An 18,728-nucleotide genomic window follows, 5' to 3' on the forward strand; every position below is an offset into this window, starting at 1 on the left:
CAGGTCTCGTCAGGTTTGGGTTGACAAGGGATGGTGCTATTCTGCGTTGAACAGATTTTAGGATGGGAATGGTCTGGGCTACTGGCTTCCTTTCCCCTATTAGTTCTTCCGCAAAGTCCCTTTCTTCCTGGACACCTTGTGTGTCTATGTGGAAGTGGTTAGCTGCCCGAAAGAGCAGTTCATTCAGGAGGGGCTGATTATCTATCGGGGAATCAGACACTGGGGCTTCCCTTTCGACTGGTGAGTCCATTCTGAAAATATCTGGGCTATTTTCTGGCTCATCCTCGTCTTCGTCTTCGCCGTAATAATCTGATCCTGCAGGATCTTCTGGCGTGTCAATTTCCTGACCTTCTATAAGGGAAGAGTTTCCTTGGTCTGTAGGGAAGAGGTAAGAATAGGGTTGGACCTCGATGGGGTCTAAAGGCCTAAATGGTGTCTCGACCCGGGGTCTTTTATTTGAGGGGATAGGGTCCCTTGACCCTGAGGGAGAATCTTCCTGAGGGTTTAAAGCTAGGAGTTGTTCAGGGTGTCTTTCGAAAAAATTCGCCAAGGAAGACATCCTTGACATTACTCTGTCAATGTCCTCGCATGACCAGAGTTTTGAGCTTGGGGTGACCTTGCTGGGACTTTCTATGGATTGGCCCTGAGAAGACTTGGTCAGTTCTTTTGTAGTGGAGGACTGCAAGGGTTGTTTCCTTTGCTGTTTACCCCCTTCCCCGTGGGTGGAAGTGTGTTTCCCCTTTCCCTTATCTTTCGACGCCTGGCGTCGAGGATCGGAGGTGGAATCCCTGTCTTTCGAACTAGCCTTCGAAACTGGGCCCTCTTTACTCCCAAGTGATGTACCCTTTTCCTGGGGTGCAGGCTGGGGGTGGAAGTCGTGTTCGTCTCCGGACGATTGATCTTCCGGGATATTAATGGTCGAGGCACTCTGTGCAAGTGTGGAGGCTTGCCTGACGTCGTGCGGCGACCTCGACCGGGACCGCCCAGAGGACGTCCTTTCGGACCGCTCCTTCTGTGCCTCTTTCCGAGGTTTCGACGACGTCGAATCTCGGGTGGATTTTTTGTGTTTAGCGTGTGTATGTGTAACGCTTTTGTCGCCGGGGGACTTCCCCATAGTCGCCGGGACGGACGACCTTCCGAGGCCGGGGACGTGCGTTCGGCTGTCTTTCGACGCCTTGGTGCCCTCGCCGTCCGAAAGTTCGGCGTCGCTGCCGTCGCTGAAGGTACCCTCCGCCTCCATAGCTGCTAGCTTGGCGTGGTGGGCCCAACGCTTGGTGGAGCGGTCCTTAAGAGTTTTGGCCTTAAACCTACTACAGGCCCTGCAACCCGTCTCGGGGTGGTCTCTGGGTAGGCAAAGGTTGCACGTAGCGTGCTTATCTACCCAAGGGTATTTCTTATTACACTTGGGGCAAAACTGAAAGGACGTACCCTCCATACGCGCCTGTGGGCAGCGGGCAAGTGTGTGTAGGTAATAAGGTGTCGAGTGTGGAAGTGTACCACCCCCACTCTCCCTACTTGTAGGGCCGAGGCCAGCGGCCCAGGCCCGAGCCGAGGCGGAAGCCTCAAGGCCCAATCCGTCGGGTATTCGACGTTGATCTCCTCCCCGGTTCGGCGTCGAGATGTTGATCGACGAAAGGTTGGTCAAACGGGGCAAATTAGAATTAGTTTAGAGTGAAAATATGGCAAAGCCAGGGAACTCCGATGAAGTGCTTCCGACCAGAATGGCGGAAAAAAACAATCTGGGGATCCTAGACGCGTGAGGGATCATGGGTACAGGGGACGTCACACTAGGGATAGTATTACTAGCACGCCCTGTGTCGACGCCCATTTTTCGACTTCGAAAAACAAACTGTAATACTCCGCAGCTTCCACTAGATGTCGGCCTATGCACAGCATGTGATCTAAGCAGATTCCACAAGCCTCAGAAATATATATATATAATAGGCAAAGTAAGCGACAACAGTTTCACCGTACTTGGCTTACCTCATTGAAACAGATGGCTTAGCACTGCCCGTCCCATCTGTACCTCATCCGCGTGCTGCCTTTCCAGGCAGTAATGGCGTGTAAACGTGTGTGGGACAGACCATGCCGCCGCCTGGCAGATGTCTGTCAGAGGAATTCCTGCCCATAGAGCCGCGGAGGAGGCTGTCGATCTCGTGGAATGGGCTCTAGGGCGTCCTTGTAGGGGTCTCCCAGCCTTGGAGTGACTAAAAGTAATTGCCGAAGAGACCCAAAGTGCCAGGCCTTGCTTGGAGATTGCCCTTCCTCTCGTCGACGGACCGTAGGCAATGAACAACTGTCTGGTAGTTCTGATATCTTGCGTCCTTTGCAGGTAAAATTTTAACGCCCTTTTGACGTCCAGAGTATGAAGGGCTTTTTCCGCCGTCGACGACGGGGACGCAAAGAAAGAAGGAAGGACCAGGGTCGAGTGCTTGTGATAGACTGTCGGTACTTTCGGGATGAAAGTAGGGTTAGTTGATAAAATTACTTTGTCCTTAAAGAATCTCATATATGGAGGATTGGCAATTAAGAAAGCCAGTTTCCAAGATAGGAACTGCATGGATGAAGAGGACATTGGCTCAAATGGAGGCTTCATTAAGGCAGCCAACACCACATTTAAACTCCACGACGGTGGGAACCGTTTCGTAGGGGGGAAAGTTCTAAAGAGACCCCTCATGAAATGTTTCACCAGTCTGTCACTGAATAATGGTGAAGACTGTCTCCTCCTCGTAAACCTTGAAATGGCCGCCAAGTGCACTTTGATGGACGATGATGACAGCCCACTCTCAGCTAGGTGAAGAAGATACGGAAGAATTTGTTCAGGGGTTACTTCTAAAGGCTGAATTTCGTGCTGTGTTTGACACCACGTACAGAACCTTCGCCATTTGCATATGTATGATTTGTTAGTCGAAGGGGCCCTAGCCGCCTGCAGAATTCTCCGGCAATCCGACGAGACTTTCAAGCTGCCAAACTCTGAAAAGTCAGGAGCCATGCTGTTAAGTTGAGGCTGTCCGGATTGTGGTGCCACACCCCTGGACAGTAGGTTCGGCACTTTCTGGAGAGTTATAGGCTGTTCCAACGACAGATGTAGGAGGTCGGAAAACCATGGTTGTCTCGGCCAATACGGTGCCACTAGAATGACCCGGCATTTGTACCTGCGAATCCCCTGGATTGTCCTCCGTATAAGGGGGAACGGAGGGAAAGCGTAAAGGAATTTGTCCGTCCAAGGAAACGAGAACGCTTCCCCCAGGGATCCTTTTTGAGGCCTTCTGCTCGCGAACTGTTCGCATTTCCTGTTTTCTTTCGTTGCGAAGAGGTCGATTGAGGGGGTCCCCCACCTTTCGAAGATTATTTGTAGCTGACCGGTGTCCAGCTCCCACTCGTGTATTTGAGCCATTGTCCTGCTCAGGGAATCCGCTTGCACATTCTTCACACCCGGGAGATGGTAAGCCACTAAGGATATGTTGTGTTTCAACGCCCAGTGCCAGATCTTTTGAGCTTCCGCCAAAAGGGTCCTGGATCTGGTGCCGCCTTGCTTTATCAAGTAGAACATGGCTGTCGTGTTGTCTGTCAGCACTCTTACTTTTGATCCTTTGATATGTGGAAGGAATGATTTCAAGGCCCATCTCACTGCCCTCAGTTCCAGCACGTTGATGTGTAGGTGCGATTCGGTCGAAGACCATCTGCCCTGGGTTTGATGATCGTTCATGTGTGCTCCCCAGCCCGTCAGGGAGGCGTCCGTGATGATGGTGTTCTGAAATTCCGGCTCTTGTAGAGGAACCCCTCTGTCCAGGTTGTGAAAGATTTTCCACCATTGGAGGGATCTGATGACACCCTCGTCGTCGACGGTTATCCTGTCTGACCACCGGCCCGTGGCCTGCTTCCATCTGTCCGACAGGAACTCCTGTAGAGGCCTCATGAACAATCGGCAGTTTGCTACTAGGTGGATGCACGAAGCCATGGAACCCAGGATTGCCACATATTTTCTCACGGAAAATGTGCTCTGTAGGCGAAGTTGACTCGTCAGTTGTTCGATCTTCAATATTCTGTCTAGGGACGGTTTCACTATTCCCGAGTGGGTTTCGAATTGAGCTCCCAAGAACTTCAAGCTCCTTTAGGGCTTTAGAGAAGACTTTTCGAAGTTCACTGCGAACCCCAGTCGTTGCAGAAGTTGTAAGGTGGCTTGTACGCTGTCGTTGGTCGACGCTGGGGAGGATCCCCTCACAAGCCAGTCGTCGGGGTACGGGTATACATGATGCCCTCCCTTTCGCAGCCAGGCTGCCACAGGTGCCAAACATTTTGTAAACGTTCTTGGGGAGGACTTTAGACCAAATGGGAGCACTGCAAATTGGTAGTGTGTCTGACCTACCATGAACCTCAGAAACCTCCTGTGTTTTTGACACCGGAATGTGGAAGTACGCGTCCTGTAGATCTAGTGACGCCAAAAAATCATCCCTTTGGACGGATCTGATCACCTCCTGCAGTGTAAGCATTTTGAATTTTTGACTCTGTAGGGTCTTGTTGAGGTCTCGCAGGTCGAGAATAGGGCGCCATTTTCCATTTGGCTTCTTTACCACAAAACACCGTGAGTATACCCCTAGGCCTTTCTGCGATGCAGGGACTAATTCGATGGCGTCTTTCTGTAACATGAGTGTTACTTCCTGCCGCAAGATGTTTAGATGTGGCTGGGATAGGTGTATTGGTGGACATTTTGGAGGTTTGCATTTGAATAGTAGGGAATGTCCGTACCTCACAGTGTCCAAAACCCACTGATCTGTTGTGATGGTCTCCCATTCCTCGATGCAGCTTGACACTCTTCCTCCCAGAACGGTACGCTTCCCGTCATTGCTGGTCTTTCTGTTTGCTCGTCGACGACGAATAAGTTGGTCGTCTCTTGGAAGACTGGAAGTTTCTGCGCCGGCTTGAGGTCTGAGAGGCGCGTCTATATCCTTGGGAAGGATACGCTGATCTACCAAAAGATCTATCCCTGGTTGCTGAGAATCTTGAGTTTCCAGATGCTCCTCTAAAGGGACGAAAAGAACGAAAGGGCTTACCACTCTGGAGAGAACCCAACGAGCGTGCTGTATCTGAGTCCTCCTTCATGCCCTTCAAGGCCTCGTCCACCTTTTCTCCGAAAAGAAGATCACCTTCGAAGGGCATGTCCAAAACTTTATACTGTACTTCGGGTCTGAAGTTGGTGCACTTAAGCCAAGCCTGGCGTGGCGTCTTAGAACAACTCCGTTATTTATATTTGTTTAAAACCCGAATCTGCCAGTCTGCCAGGTCCACCGCTATATTAATAGGTGTCCAGTCAACTGGTCGACAACAAACTGGTCGACTGCAATTTGGTCGAATGCCAAATGGTCGAATTTTTTTTTTTTATATATATATATATATGTGTGTTTTGTGGGTTTTCGTGTAGGGAAAAAAAATAAAAAAGAAAAAAAGAGGGTTGGGGGGACCCCCCCCCCAGAAAAAACAAAAAATGGGTAAAAAAAAAAAAAAAATCGACCATTTGGCATTCGACCAAATGTTTTCGACCATTTGACTGGTAACCATATTAATAGCATGATTCGATGCTTCTTCGCCTTCTCGAACCAGGGACATCGCCGTTCTTCTATGTTCTTCCGGGAGGTGGTCCAGGATAGGTGCCAGTCTGTGCCACATCTCCCTGTCATATCTGGCCACAATCGCCAGGGAGTTAGCTGCTTTCACCGTTGGGGCCCCCACAGAAAGAACCTTCTTACCAAACACGTCTTGGCGCCTCGCCTCATTATCTAGAGGGGTAGAGCATTTATGTTGGGCCTTTGCTTTTCTCGTCGACGACACCACCGAGTCCGGTGTAGGTTGAGCCGAAAGACACTTCGGTGTAGAGTCTGGTACTTTAAATTTCTTTTCAATGCGGCCTTTGACAGCCGGCTCAGAAAATGGGTGACGCATGGTTTGAACATCTTCTTTCCAGACATGGTCTAAAATGGGTATTGAGAATATTGAGCGTCTACTCTTGCCCATATGGTCAAAAAGAAAACAGTCCTTTTTCTCCTCCTGTTGGACCAGGCCAAACTCCTTGCACGCTTTTTCCATCATAGAATGAAAGGCACCTATATCGTCCGGTGGTGACGGGTGAGTGGGACTCTTTGGTGTTTCCATTTCCACATCCGACACCCAGGATGGATCCCTAGATGGTGAGAGGGATATATCTGACGCTGACCCGTGGTCAGATAGGGAGTCCGAAAGCTCACCTTCCTCCTGGACTGCTGGAGTAGTTGGAACCCAGATCGATCTGGTCGGGCGGTGTGAAGGGCCGGGCTCGTCGACAGGGGGTGTCGACGGTACAGGTGGAAGCCTTTCGTCCAGCGATTTCAGCAGCGAGTGTAAGGAGGACAGTACCTCCATGGACAGGGTCGCCTGAGAGCTTGGAGGTTGGGTAAACAGCTGAGAGCAGGTTGCTCCTGATGGCAACCTGGCTCGTAGACCGAGGTCCTCCGGGCTCACATTTCTGAAGCCGTCGTCTTCTTTCGAGGCAATTGACGCTGCCTGTTCCTGTAGCAATGTGTCAGGCAACCCCATATCAAATACTTCTGGTCTCCAGGCCAGAACTTCCGTCGACGAGGACATCGTCGCCGAGGTCGTCGCTGGGTTGATGACGGGTGATATCGACTGCGTCAGCGGCAGTGAGGACACCAACTGATTCGTCGTCGTCGACGTTGGGCCTACAGGTGGTTTAGGCGGTCCTGCCTTCACAGCGCTCTCCCTGCGTTTATCCGAATCTCTACTCGTGGCTGATCTGTGTTGATCGCCCGAGGAGGATTTAGGCCTCCCCTTTCCTTTCTTCGACGAAGTTGACGAAGATGTCTTTCTTGCAGAGTCTTTAGAAGAGTCCTTAGAAGAGTGACTTCGTGGAACGTCCTTTTCCGCAGGTCGTGACTTCTTAGCCGGAGGTTCCGACGAAGTTGAGCATCGAGGGGGGCTCCTGATGTTTTCGCAGAGGCCACGCTGCGCACAGAGCCCACCTCTGACTGAGGGTACGCTCCCGCACCGTCATTTAACCAGGATACCAGCCGTCGATTTCGATCCTTCAGGGTTTTCTGGGAAAAACCTTTACATATTTCACACTGGTCTGCCGAGTGGTGAGGGTGGAGGCAATAAATACAGTCTAAATGGCTGTCCCCCTCGTAAACCTTCAAACCGCACGTGGCACACGGGCGAAATAGAGGTTTTCCCGACATTCCGATAAAATTAACAAACTCACAGGAGTTCGACAATTCGACAAAATCTAGCAGTAGAGACTACGCGAGGAGATCCCACTATCTTTGGAGACGGTTGAAATCTGACGGGACCCGCGGGGGCGTGACTTGTATACCATTGCGTCCAACGGGGCGTGCGTGGGCGGCCCCGGAGAGGACGTAGACGGGGATAGGACACACCAGTGTCGGAAGTTTTTTCCTATTGGAAACGACTATATATGTGTACCGATGGTTCCCAGTCTGACGACGGGGAATATTCTAAGCATGTGAATCCATGAAAGATCCAATGGTGGAGAATTATACATACACTGACAGTGAAACGAATGAGAGATGTTGCTTGCCAGACCATTTACACTATGGAGGAACTATTAATTGAGGCGAGGCGTGTTCAGGCTCGAGATGCTCATGTCCAATGGCCAGAATAGGAATTAACTGTGTTTGGAGAATACAGCAAAGTTGCACTGGACCATTGCTACAGTGCGACCGCACCACCACAAGAAGATGATATTGAATGTATTGAAGATAGCTCTGAAGTAGTTGCAGATCAATTCACACAATCTACACCCGCCAAAAAATGGACACTCAAAAACATGTCGACATTGTTGTGTTCTCCCATCAATGTTGAAGTAGCAGATGTTGAAATGACAGAGAATGAACCAGCCGCAGCATCCATAGACGCATCAGAACTTGATAGCAGCAATATTACTTTCCAATGTGTTGAAATCTCCGCAACGTCACAGGCCGAAACAACGTTGACGCAGGATGACAGTCTAATGAAAGAGAGCAAATACATTGCATTTGACAGTTGTTTGATGGATATTATAAGTATGCTGAAATGTGGGCATTCAGTTAGAGGGAAAGTATGTGGGAAGCCATTGATTAATGTGACTCGTCAAATAAAAGGCAGCAACGTCAAAATAAATGCCGCCTGTCGATTAAATCATAGGTTCTCATGGTCTGCACAAACGATGCTGGGGAAAATGCCAGCAGGCAATCTACTGTGTGCAGCTGCATCACATTTTAGTGGCTCCAGTTTTAGAAAGTTAGAGGCTTTCCTTCAGTTTGTGGGACTCCATTTCATTTCTAAATCACTGTACTACATATACCAACGTGATTATCTGTTTCCGGCCATTAGTGATGCTTGGAAAATTGAACAATTGTCTCTAGCAAGTACATTCGAAGGGAAACGTTTCAGGCTAGCCGGCGATGGACAGTGCGACAGCCCTGGATTTTCTGCCAAGTACTGCACCTACCACTTTCAGGACATGGATAGTTGTGGTGATTACATGTCATAGATATGGAATACGTCGGAGGACCCAATCCCCTCGAATTGTGAGTTCTGTGGTCATGCAGGTAACACAATGTACATCCTCAGTGGCCATGGAGAAATTAGGATTTATAAAATCAGTGGAATATCTACAATCAAGGGGAATGCACATCGACCTCATAGCCACGGACAGACACGTTTCAATTGCCAAGACAATGAGAGCAGTTCCCGCTTATTAATCATCAATTTGACGTATGGCATCTTGCTAAATCAATCAGTAAGAAAATCTCGGCTGCAGGAAAAAAAAAGGTTTTGAAAGTATTTTGCAGTGGTCCCAGTCTATCACCAACCATCTTTGGTGGAGCTCAAAAACTTGTGAAGGGTCAGTGGAAATACCACTTGAAAAATGACGGTCACTGATGCACCACTGCACTAACGTTCACCGCTGGTCAGAAAACCTACATTTCCACCAATGTGAACATGACCCTTTGTCCCCAGAGGAGGCAAAGAAGAAGTGGTTGATTCCATCTTCACCGACACACAAAGCCATTGAGAAGATTGTTTTCGACAAAACTCTATCAAGAGATTTGAGAGGACTGACAGAATTCTGTCACACAGGAGATTTGGAGGTGTTCCACAATATGTGCCTAAAGTACAGGCCAAAGCGCTTGCATTTTAACTTTCGGGGCATTAAACATCGCATTCTACTAGCGGTCTTGGCCCATAACAGCAATGTTGGACGTGAACAATCTAGAACTAGGGGTAAAGTAAGGATGCCTCGATACACTAAGGTGTTTTCAAAACGAATTAAGCAATGGGTGATCAAACCAGTCTATGATAAAATGCAGTTTGACTTTGTGAAAGGCCTTATTGTTGCTGTGTTAGAGAAGCACATATATGGAATTTTGGACGTTTCTGTGCAGAGCAGTGATGCATTGCCACCGAACATTGCAACTGTGCCATGTCCACCCAAAGCACAACTGGTTGTGAAGTACAAATCCCGGTTTAAATAATTGCAATACGATTGTCTTTTTGTTAATAAATGTTATTGTACAGTGTACCTGTAACCCTAACCCCTACCTTCACCATCATGGGTGGCGAACAAGCTGGGTGTCATCTTTGAATTCTCGCTATTCACCTCATATATGTGTATGTATATATTTTTCTCATGTTTCATCTCATGTAAATGTAAATACTGCGCACTGTTGCGCACTGTTAAACGGAGGGGAGGCTTGCGTATTGCAAATAATAAAACAAAAACAATAAATCTCACTTTTAACTCAACTCCTGTGGTACTTTATACTTTACCTGCCCTTCCGCGAAAAATTAAATGTCTCCATAGTTCTGATTCTTTGGGGCTGCTCGCAGGCAACAAGGACAAAATTGGGGGCCTTAGAACGCGCCAAGCGGGCCAGGGCATTTGGGAGAGAAGCCAGTTCGCATTTGCACATTGTGGCGCACTACATAGAGGGATTTTAAACTTCAAGTTCTCACAGATGCCTTTACTACGGGATGTTGCAAATAAAGAATGCGAAGGACAGCGGCTTTGATTTTCAGCTTGCGCCCAGAAGAGGCCCACAAGTCGCACTGGAAGTTTAAGGGTCTATTGTTTTTTGACCTTGAGACAGGGACCATGCCGAAAGAACTTCATTTGAAGGGGGTGCGCAATAACGTAAGACGATAAGGCAGACAATTCAGAAACTAGACCGAGTTTCATTTTAGTTCAGTATACAAAAAATCATTGTCAAGGGCACAGTCGTATTTACAGACTGCATTACGCAGAGACACAATGGAAATTTCAAATATAATGTGAGTAAATCTTTAGATGCTTTTATACCGGAATGAAGAATTAATGAATGGATGCATGAATAAATGAATGAATGAAGAGCTAGGAAAAGCAAAGAAAACGTGTTCGTAGTGGGCACATGGGCATGCAGGTCCACAGGTCTCACCGATCTCGGTCCTTGGCCCAGCCACTTTTCCCTGCACTGCCTACCTGCACTACGGGACTGTCTCTGTATCCTTCGGCCCCTTGTCCCGGCATTTACCTTGCACTTGCCACCAGCTGGCCTTATTATTTATCTTGTATTCTACTAACCATGTACAGCACTTTTACCCCCCTCTCCCCTTCCCCTTGCGCAATCTGAAAGACACCTGGCCTAGTAGGATCGTTGTCTGTCTGCCCTTGTTACCTCTTGCCTCGTCGCGCCTTGAAACACTTGTGCATAGGCGCGTTACAAATGCCATATCATATCATTCCACACGCATGTAGACAAACTGTTGTTTCTCATTGTGTGTTGGCCTCGATTTATTTTGTTACTTTTCGCATTGATTTTAGAGCCGAACATACTCCATTGAACTATCCTTGCAAGCAAATAGTTTCTGATCGGCCGTAATAAATAAAATATTTTTTTTGTTTTCATAACAGGTATTTGATCCCGTTCTGCTACTGTCATTGGTTTGAGACACCGGCAGATGGTTTTTTCAACAGACACCTGCAGCTTCGTGTGAACAACTGGAGCACACTGACAATTCTATGGGACGATCGCCAAGGGCCCACATGCCCTTACGCTGTACTAGTGGCTAGAAGCAACATATCAACCTTTACGATGGACTAGTGCCTAGTTGATGGAACAGCCTTGCGGTTCACCGTGCTTCCAAAGTGCTTATTTTAACGAAAACCAACACCCTGTGTACCATAAAGGAACAGCGCGTGACTCAATATGACAATGCATTACTTACCGTAAAAGCATTTCTGATGGTTGTATCTGCTTAGATTCACATGCTGTGCATAGGTCCGACATCCAGTGGTCACTGCGGAGTATTGCATTTTGTTTTTCGTAGTCGAAAAAGGGGACGTCGACAAGGCGTGTCTGTAACACTATCCCTATAGTGACGTGTGTAGTACCCACAATCCCTCAGGCGTCGAGGTCCCTCTGTTTGTATTTTTCTGCCCTGAGGGGGCCTTCTAGACGTGACTGAGTACAGAAAAGAGAGAATTATAGAAAGATGTCTATGTTCCTTCCATCCAAGCGGGGAGGAAGGGTGGGCGCATGTGAATCTAAGCAGATACAACCATCAGAAATGCTTTTACGGTAAGTAATGCATTGTCTTCTGATGTTTGTTAATCTGCTTAGAATCACATGCTGTGCATAGACTAGCGAGTAGTACCCGGAGTTGGCGGTGGGTTATGAAAAGGAACAGTAGAGAAAAGATGTCTTAATACTGCCTGCCCCACCTGGGAGTCAGATCTAGAGTGTGCATCTAGACAGTAGTGTTTTGTAAAGTTGTGCACAGAACTCCAGGTAGCCGCTTTGCAGATGGACTCAAGGGGAACATTTGCAATGAATGCTATGGACGCCCCCGTGCCTCGAGTAGAGTGTGCTCTTGGCCTAAAGGGCAGTTCTCTCTTAGCAAGAGTATAGCAGAGAGTGATGCATTGAACAATCCATCTAGAAATAGTGGACTTAGAAACTGCATCCCCTTCTCTTCCTGCTGCCACCGAGACGAAGAACTGATTAGTCTTCCTCAGTGGTCTGGTTCTTACCATGTAGAACATGACCGCTCTGCGGACATCTAGTGTGTGCAGAGTCCTCTCTCCCAAGTTGGAAGGATTTTGAAAGAACGCTGGTAGTTCTATAGACTGGTTTACGTGGAATTTAGAGATGAATTTTGGAGCAAACCTTGGGTGAGTGCGTAGAACCACTTTATCTTTGTGAACTGTAACAAAGGGGTCTAGAACAGAAAGAGCCTGTAGTTCACTTACTCTCCTGATGGAGGTGATAGCTATTAGAAAAGCAGTCTTAAGAGTGAGGTCTTTAAGAGATGCTTTGTGCATGGGTTCAAATGGTGAGCCCATGAGTTTGGCAAGTACCACGTTAAGGTCCCATCCGGGAGCTGGGTCAGCTATCGGGGGGTGTATTCTCTTTACTCCCTCCATGAAGGCCTTTATAACAGGGATCTTCCACCACGACACTTTGAGTTGGTAAGTGGTGTATGCAGAAAGTGCCGCTAGGTGGACTTTAATGGAATTGAACACTAGACCTGAATCCAATAAGTGGGTCAGGTATAGAATAATATGTGTGGGAGAGCAGTCAATTGGGTTGATGCCCTTTCCTCTGCACCAAATGACAAATCTCTTCCATTTGCTAGAATAGCAGTGGCGAGTGTTAGGTTTTCTGGCTTCCCTGAGGATGTCCATGCATCTCTGCGGGAGCTGTAGATGACCAAATTCTATGATCTCAGGAGCCAGGCTGCTAAGTTCATGTTCTGGGGGCATGGATGCAGAGTCCTGCCCTTGTCTTGTGACAGCATGTTGTACGGGCAGGGGAGTTTCACTGGGGGAGATAGGGACATCTCCATCAAGTGAGCGAACCATGGCTGTCGGGCCCACATTGGGGCCACCAGTATCATGGTTACTTGTTCCTGGTGCATCTTGTGTACTACCCTGTTGAGAAGGGGAGTCGGGGGAAAAGCGTAAATAAATTTCCCTGACCATTGAATCGACAGACCGTTCCCCTTGGATTGGTTCTGGGGGTACCTGGAGGCATAACTTTGGCATTGTGAGTTCTCCAGGGTTGCGAACAGGTCTATTTCTGGGAACCCCCATTGCGTGAAGACGTCGAAGACGATGTCTTCGTGCAGTCGCCATTCGTACTCTTCGGGCAGGGGGAAATCTCTGCTGAGTTTGTCTGCCAGCAGATTGAGTTCCCCTGGTACATGTTGTGACAGAAGGAACATATTCTGTTTGAGAGCCCACTTCCATATGTTTTGGGCCAGTTTGGACAGTCCTGGAGAGTGGGTTCCCCCGTGTTTGTTGATGTAATACATGGCTGTGGTGCTGTCTGTAAGGACCATCACTGTCCTGCCTTGTAGGTGTTCCTTGAAGGCTTTTAGCGCCTTGAACACCGCTAGTAGCTCCAGAAGATTGATGTGTTTGGATGCTACGTTCGGAGTCCACTCGCCGTGAGCAGTTTGATGGGATAGGTGAGCCCCCCATCCTGTGAGGGATGCGTCTGTGGTTAGAGTGGCTTCCGCCGCGGGTGTGGCAAAGGGTTTCCCTTTTTCCAGGTTTTCCTTTGTCCACCACCGTAGCGAGAGAACTAATGCCTGCGAGACCACCACCAGGTCGTCCCATAGTCCGCTGGACTGACACCACTGGCTGTTGAGCCACTCTTGCATTGGGCGCATGCGCAGGCGCGCGTGAGGTACCAAATAAATACACGACGCCATCATGCCTAGCAAGCGCATTGCTTTGCGTACCGTCACCTCTCGACCGGTCACATATTGAGGGATCTGAAACAACATGTTTTGGACCCTCTCTTTGGAGGGGAAGACGAGGCCGTCCTTTGTTTGAATTAGAGCCCCTAGGAATTGTTTGATTTGGCTGGGGTCTAGGCTGGACTTCTTTTCGTTGATGGAGAAGCCCAACTGGAACAAAAGGTCTACCGTCTTTTGGGTATTGGAGAAGCATGTTTCGTAAGAATCCCCTGTTATGAGCCAGTCGTCGAGGTAAGGGTAAACTGGGATGGACAACCTGCGCAGGTGGGCCGCTGCCACTACCTTCGTGAATACCCTCGGTGCTGATGCTATGCCGAAGGGTAGCACTCTGAACTGGTAGTGTTTGCCCTCTATCATGAACCGGAGGTATTTTCTGTGCGCTGGCAACATTAAAATATGAAAGTATGCATCTTTCATGTCCAATGTTGTCATGTAATCTCCCTGTGAAAGCAGTGGGATCACTTCCTGTAAGGTCACCATACGAAACTTTTGGGGTTTGATGAACTTGTTCGCTGGGCGCAGATCTAATACAGGGCGCATGGTTAGATCCTTTTTGGGTACAAGGAAGTACACTGAATAAATACCTTCCGTTACCTGAGCTAGCGGCACAACCTCTATGGCTCCTTTGTCCAGCAGTTGTTGTACTTCTTCTAGAAGGATGGCAAGATGTTCCGGTGACATGCGTCGTCCCCTCGGGGGTTTGTATGTTGGGGAACTGTTGAATTCGATGCAGTATCCGTGGGCTACGGTGGAAAGTACCCAGCAGTCTGACGTTATACCCTCCCATGCTGGAAGAAAGGATGTTATCCGGCCCCCGACCGGTGTTGCATGGGAGGGGACGCGAATCTTCGCGTCACTTGGTGTTGTTAGGGGCTTGGGAACCTCTGGGGGTGGACCCTCGCCCTCTTCCTTTGCCCCGGCGCTGTCCTCTTTGGCTGTACTGGCCACTATTGGTCTGGAAATTGGTGGCAGGGTACTGTTGCTGCTGGTTTTGTTGTTGGCGTTGGCCACGAAAAAAGCGTTTGTTGCCATAGCCGCGCCTGGTAGAGGGTTTAGAGATTTGGTCCAGAGTTTTGATAGTATCAAACTCTTTTTTTAGCCATCTCCAAAGCCTCATCCACCGCTTTCCCGAAGAGGTTAGAGTCTTCAACAGGTTTGTTTATTAAAGACGCCTGTGTCTCCGGTTTGAACCCTGAGTTGCGCAGCCATTCGTGTCGTTTTAGGACTATTCCCTGAATTAGGGAACATCCCGCAGTTTCTGCCGCATCCAGAGAGCTTTTTACAATACTCTGGTTGATCTGGGTTCCTTCGGCAATAGTTGAAAGCAGGCGTGTACGTAAAGGTTCCGGCGCTTCTTCGGCGTCTTTGCGCAGTTTGGCCCACTGCGCGTCCGCATAGCTAGCGAGCAAAGAATTGTATTTGGCAATTCTTGCCGAAAAGGCGGCCGAGGTTGTAACCCTTTTTGCAAGGGCATATAACCGCTTGCCCTCCTTGTCAGGTGGTGCCTCACTGGTGGAAAGTGGTACCCCTGCCCTCTTTCTTGTGTTGGTTACTACCAGGGAATCTGGAATGGAATGTCCCCTGATGTACAGCGGGTCTGAGGGTGAAGGAGTGAAACGTTTTTCAATTCTAGGATTGACCCCTCTGATTAGTGCGGGTGTGGACAGCGAAGGGATGATTCTTCTCCTCACAGAAGCAAGGAGGGGAATTGTCTGACTAACTGGGGGTTTCTCCTTAATTACCCTTTCTACAAAGTCTAATTCAGGGGAGAGCTCCCCAGTGTCCAGTTCGAAGTGTGCTGCTGCTTTACGCAACAGGGCATTAAATGTGGGTTGATCGTCAATGGGAGACGTGTTTCTACCAGGTGAGATGTCAGGAGGATTTAGGTGCAGGCCATCAGTGTCAGAATATATAGATGGTGATTGCCAGGGGTGAGAAGGTCCTTCTTCTGGATTTTCTCCGAAGCCTTCCCCTACCAAGTCTGGGCTGCCTTCCAGACCTTCCTCCTGGTCCTCGTCCATAAACTCATCCTCTACCTCTTCCTCAAAGTAATGTTCTTCCCCAGTGAGGTCGTACACACTGTGGAAGTCTGAGGCTGTGTCCTGGTGGGGATTGCCTAATCTTGGAATTTTGGCCCTGGGGTCCTCCTGAGGCCCTTCTCTCATTCTCTTTGGAGTGGGAGGGTTTTGGGCGTTCATAAACCTCTCCATTCTTTCCATGCATAGATGGAGCCTCTCCATGGTTTCATGGGGTACCCCTGAGCGGTCTAGCGGGGGAAAACTGGTGTCTTGTAGCTGAAAACGGCTCGACCTCTCCCATAACGTCAAGGAAAGTGTCCCGTCGCCCTCCAAAAAGCCTTCCGGTGTGCTGGAAATCCCTTCGAATGAAGGAGATTGTCCCTGTGTTCTCGGCGTGTCTTTCGACCTTTGCGTAACGCTCGACGCGTCTTTCGGCGTACGCTTGTGGGCGTCGGCTACCACGATCCTCGCCAAGCTCTCAGCGACTCGTTTGTCAGCGGAGAGCTGTGGTTTCGACGTTATGGGTGTCGAACGCTCTACGGCGGTATGCGCTTTCTGCTGATGCGCTCCGGCCGATGATTTGGGGGTGGCGCCCTTATTTGCCGAAAGCCCAGTCGCTGGTCACGGCTGCGGTTGCGAGAGGGGCTTCGAACCCGAACGGTCCGAGGAGGCCACCGGTGAAACCTGCGTCTCATTGGGCGCTGATGCTCTCTTTGCCCTTGGCAAAGAAGAGCCATGGGTTGTGGTCTTATGTGCGTCAGTGTCGCCGGGGTGTTCATCCCCATAAGCAGGGCGTGAGCCGAGCCCGTCGGGGCCGGGGACAGACGACGAAGCGCGTGTGCGCTCCCTAGAGGGGTTTACGACTTCCGTAGCGGAGGTCGTGGTATCACGTTCCTCGTCACTGTCGGAGGTAGCGACGGTGGGTGGGGCGTCGGCCTTCGACATAGCGTAGGCCGCCCACCTTTTGACCCTACGGTCTTTTAGAGTCTTCGGCTTAAGAAGCCGACAAGCCGTGCAACCTTCCTCCTTGTGATCGAGGGGCAAGCAGCGGTTACACCGTGAATGCTTGTCCTTCCAAATAAACTTGCCCTTGCAAAGCGGGCAAAACCTAAAGGGTGTCCTCTCCATAGCTGAGGCAATAAAACGTGATAACCACCCCAAGGGAAAGGAAGGGGAAAAGGAAAGGCATTCTCAGAAAAGATTAGAGATGTCCCACGACCCCCACTCTCCCTACTGTGTTTGGCCTGCGAGGCCAGGCCACGTGTTCGGCAACGCCGAAGGATCTCCTTCGCTCGTCCCCTCCGTCGAAGATCTTGCTCGGCGGAGACAGCTTCACAACAGCGTCGAGGGGGGGATCGATATGTTCTATATTAATATAGGAAAACGACCAAAGGTCGAGGAGATGAAATCTGCAATGTCTCTCGAGGAGCTCTGCGTAAAGGCGACCATTAGCTGGGCGGAAAAAAACAATCTGAGGGACCTCGACGCGTGAGGTATTGTGGGTACTACACACGTCACTATAGGGATAGTGTTACAGACACGCCTTGTCGACGTCCCCTTTTCGACTACGAAAAACAAAATGCAATACTCCGCAGTGACCACTGGATGTCGGACCTATGCACAGCATGTGATTCTAAGCAGATTAACAAACATCAGAAAAACTTCTACGGATTTGGGGATACAAAAAAGAAAATAAATGGCTTTCGGAGTTCATATGGCAATTGCTGAATATTCTCTAAACATTTAATGTCAAATAAATGTACTTTAGCAAATGTACCGTGTTGCCGTTTGATTTTAAAGTACAGTTTCATATTCCGAATTGTTGTGCGCTGTGTTGTGAGATGGTCTGTGTTGGTTTCCGGGTTCTGTGTGGAGTCGCGTAGAAGACGACTGGGCGCGTTTGCCTACGCAGCACAGTAACGTCACGGAGAGAGGCGGGGAATATGAATGTTTTGATAATGTCAGGCTCAGGGGCGGGGGATTTGATTTAGTGCCGCAGAAGCAGGTCAGCCAGGGCGATGCAGCAAGTGATAGGATTATCACAAAATGGCGGCTCCCTGGTTGCTGTTTTCGCATGCGTTTAATGGACGAAAACTCTGGTAAGGTCCATCGGAAAGTTTTCTAAAATCGAGCCACTTAGGCTTAAAAAAAACCTGGCCGATCCCTAGGGACAATAAAAAAAATTTACTAGACCTTGGGCCTCATTACACGGACGGCGGTAAGGGTTAACGGTCACTGTTAATGGCAACGGTGACCGTTAACCCTTACCGCCGTACTACGAGGTCCCTTTGCGGGTTGGAGGATTTAACGCCTGCTTCTTGCAGGCGTTAAAATCCAACCCGCTAAGGGACCTCGGAGCTAATTACGGCACTGCAAAATTGCGGTGGCGTAATTGGCGCCTTCCCCATTTCCATAGAGCCCTATGGGGCAGAAATAGGAATGGGGAAGGGCAATGGCGGAAAGGGGATTTACCGCCCCTCCAACCTTGGAATGGGGCGGTAAATCCCCTTTCCGCCAAGGCGGTGCCAGTATTTTACCGGCATGAGCCATGGCGCTAATAGCGCCATGGCTCACCGCCTACCGTGTAATGAGGCCCCATGCCTTTAAGGATGTGTGGGTCATCCCCGTAGTCAAAAAACCCACACTTGACTCGAGTAACCGGTCCAATTACAGGCTCATCACCAGGGTGCCTTACCTACTTAAAATCCTGGATCGGGCGGCTTAATTTCAAATCCAGGATTACCTCGAAACAAATTATCTATTAGGTCTTAGACAATCAGGCTTCCAACCTAGACACGGGACGGAGACAGCCCTGATTGATTTAAAAACACAAATAGAGGATCTGAAAGACAAGGGCAAGCAGGCACTCCTGCTACTCCTTGATCTCTCAGCAGCTTTTGATTTGGTTGACCATCA

The 18,728-nt window shown here is 49.3% G+C and overlaps 1 protein-coding gene across 2 annotated transcripts in view; it reads right to left on the bottom strand.

Moving 5' to 3' along the window:
• The window catches only part of NDFIP2 (Nedd4 family interacting protein 2), a 693,434-nt gene that overhangs the window by 166,082 nt on the left and 508,624 nt on the right, over positions 1–18,728 (bottom strand). The gene's annotated exons all lie outside the window — the stretch shown is intronic.

Source organism: Ambystoma mexicanum, chromosome 7q (genome assembly GCF_040938575.1).
Source record: "Ambystoma mexicanum isolate Mex_15411 chromosome 7q, UKY_AmexF1_1, whole genome shotgun sequence".
NCBI lineage: Eukaryota > Metazoa > Chordata > Amphibia > Caudata > Ambystomatidae > Ambystoma > Ambystoma mexicanum.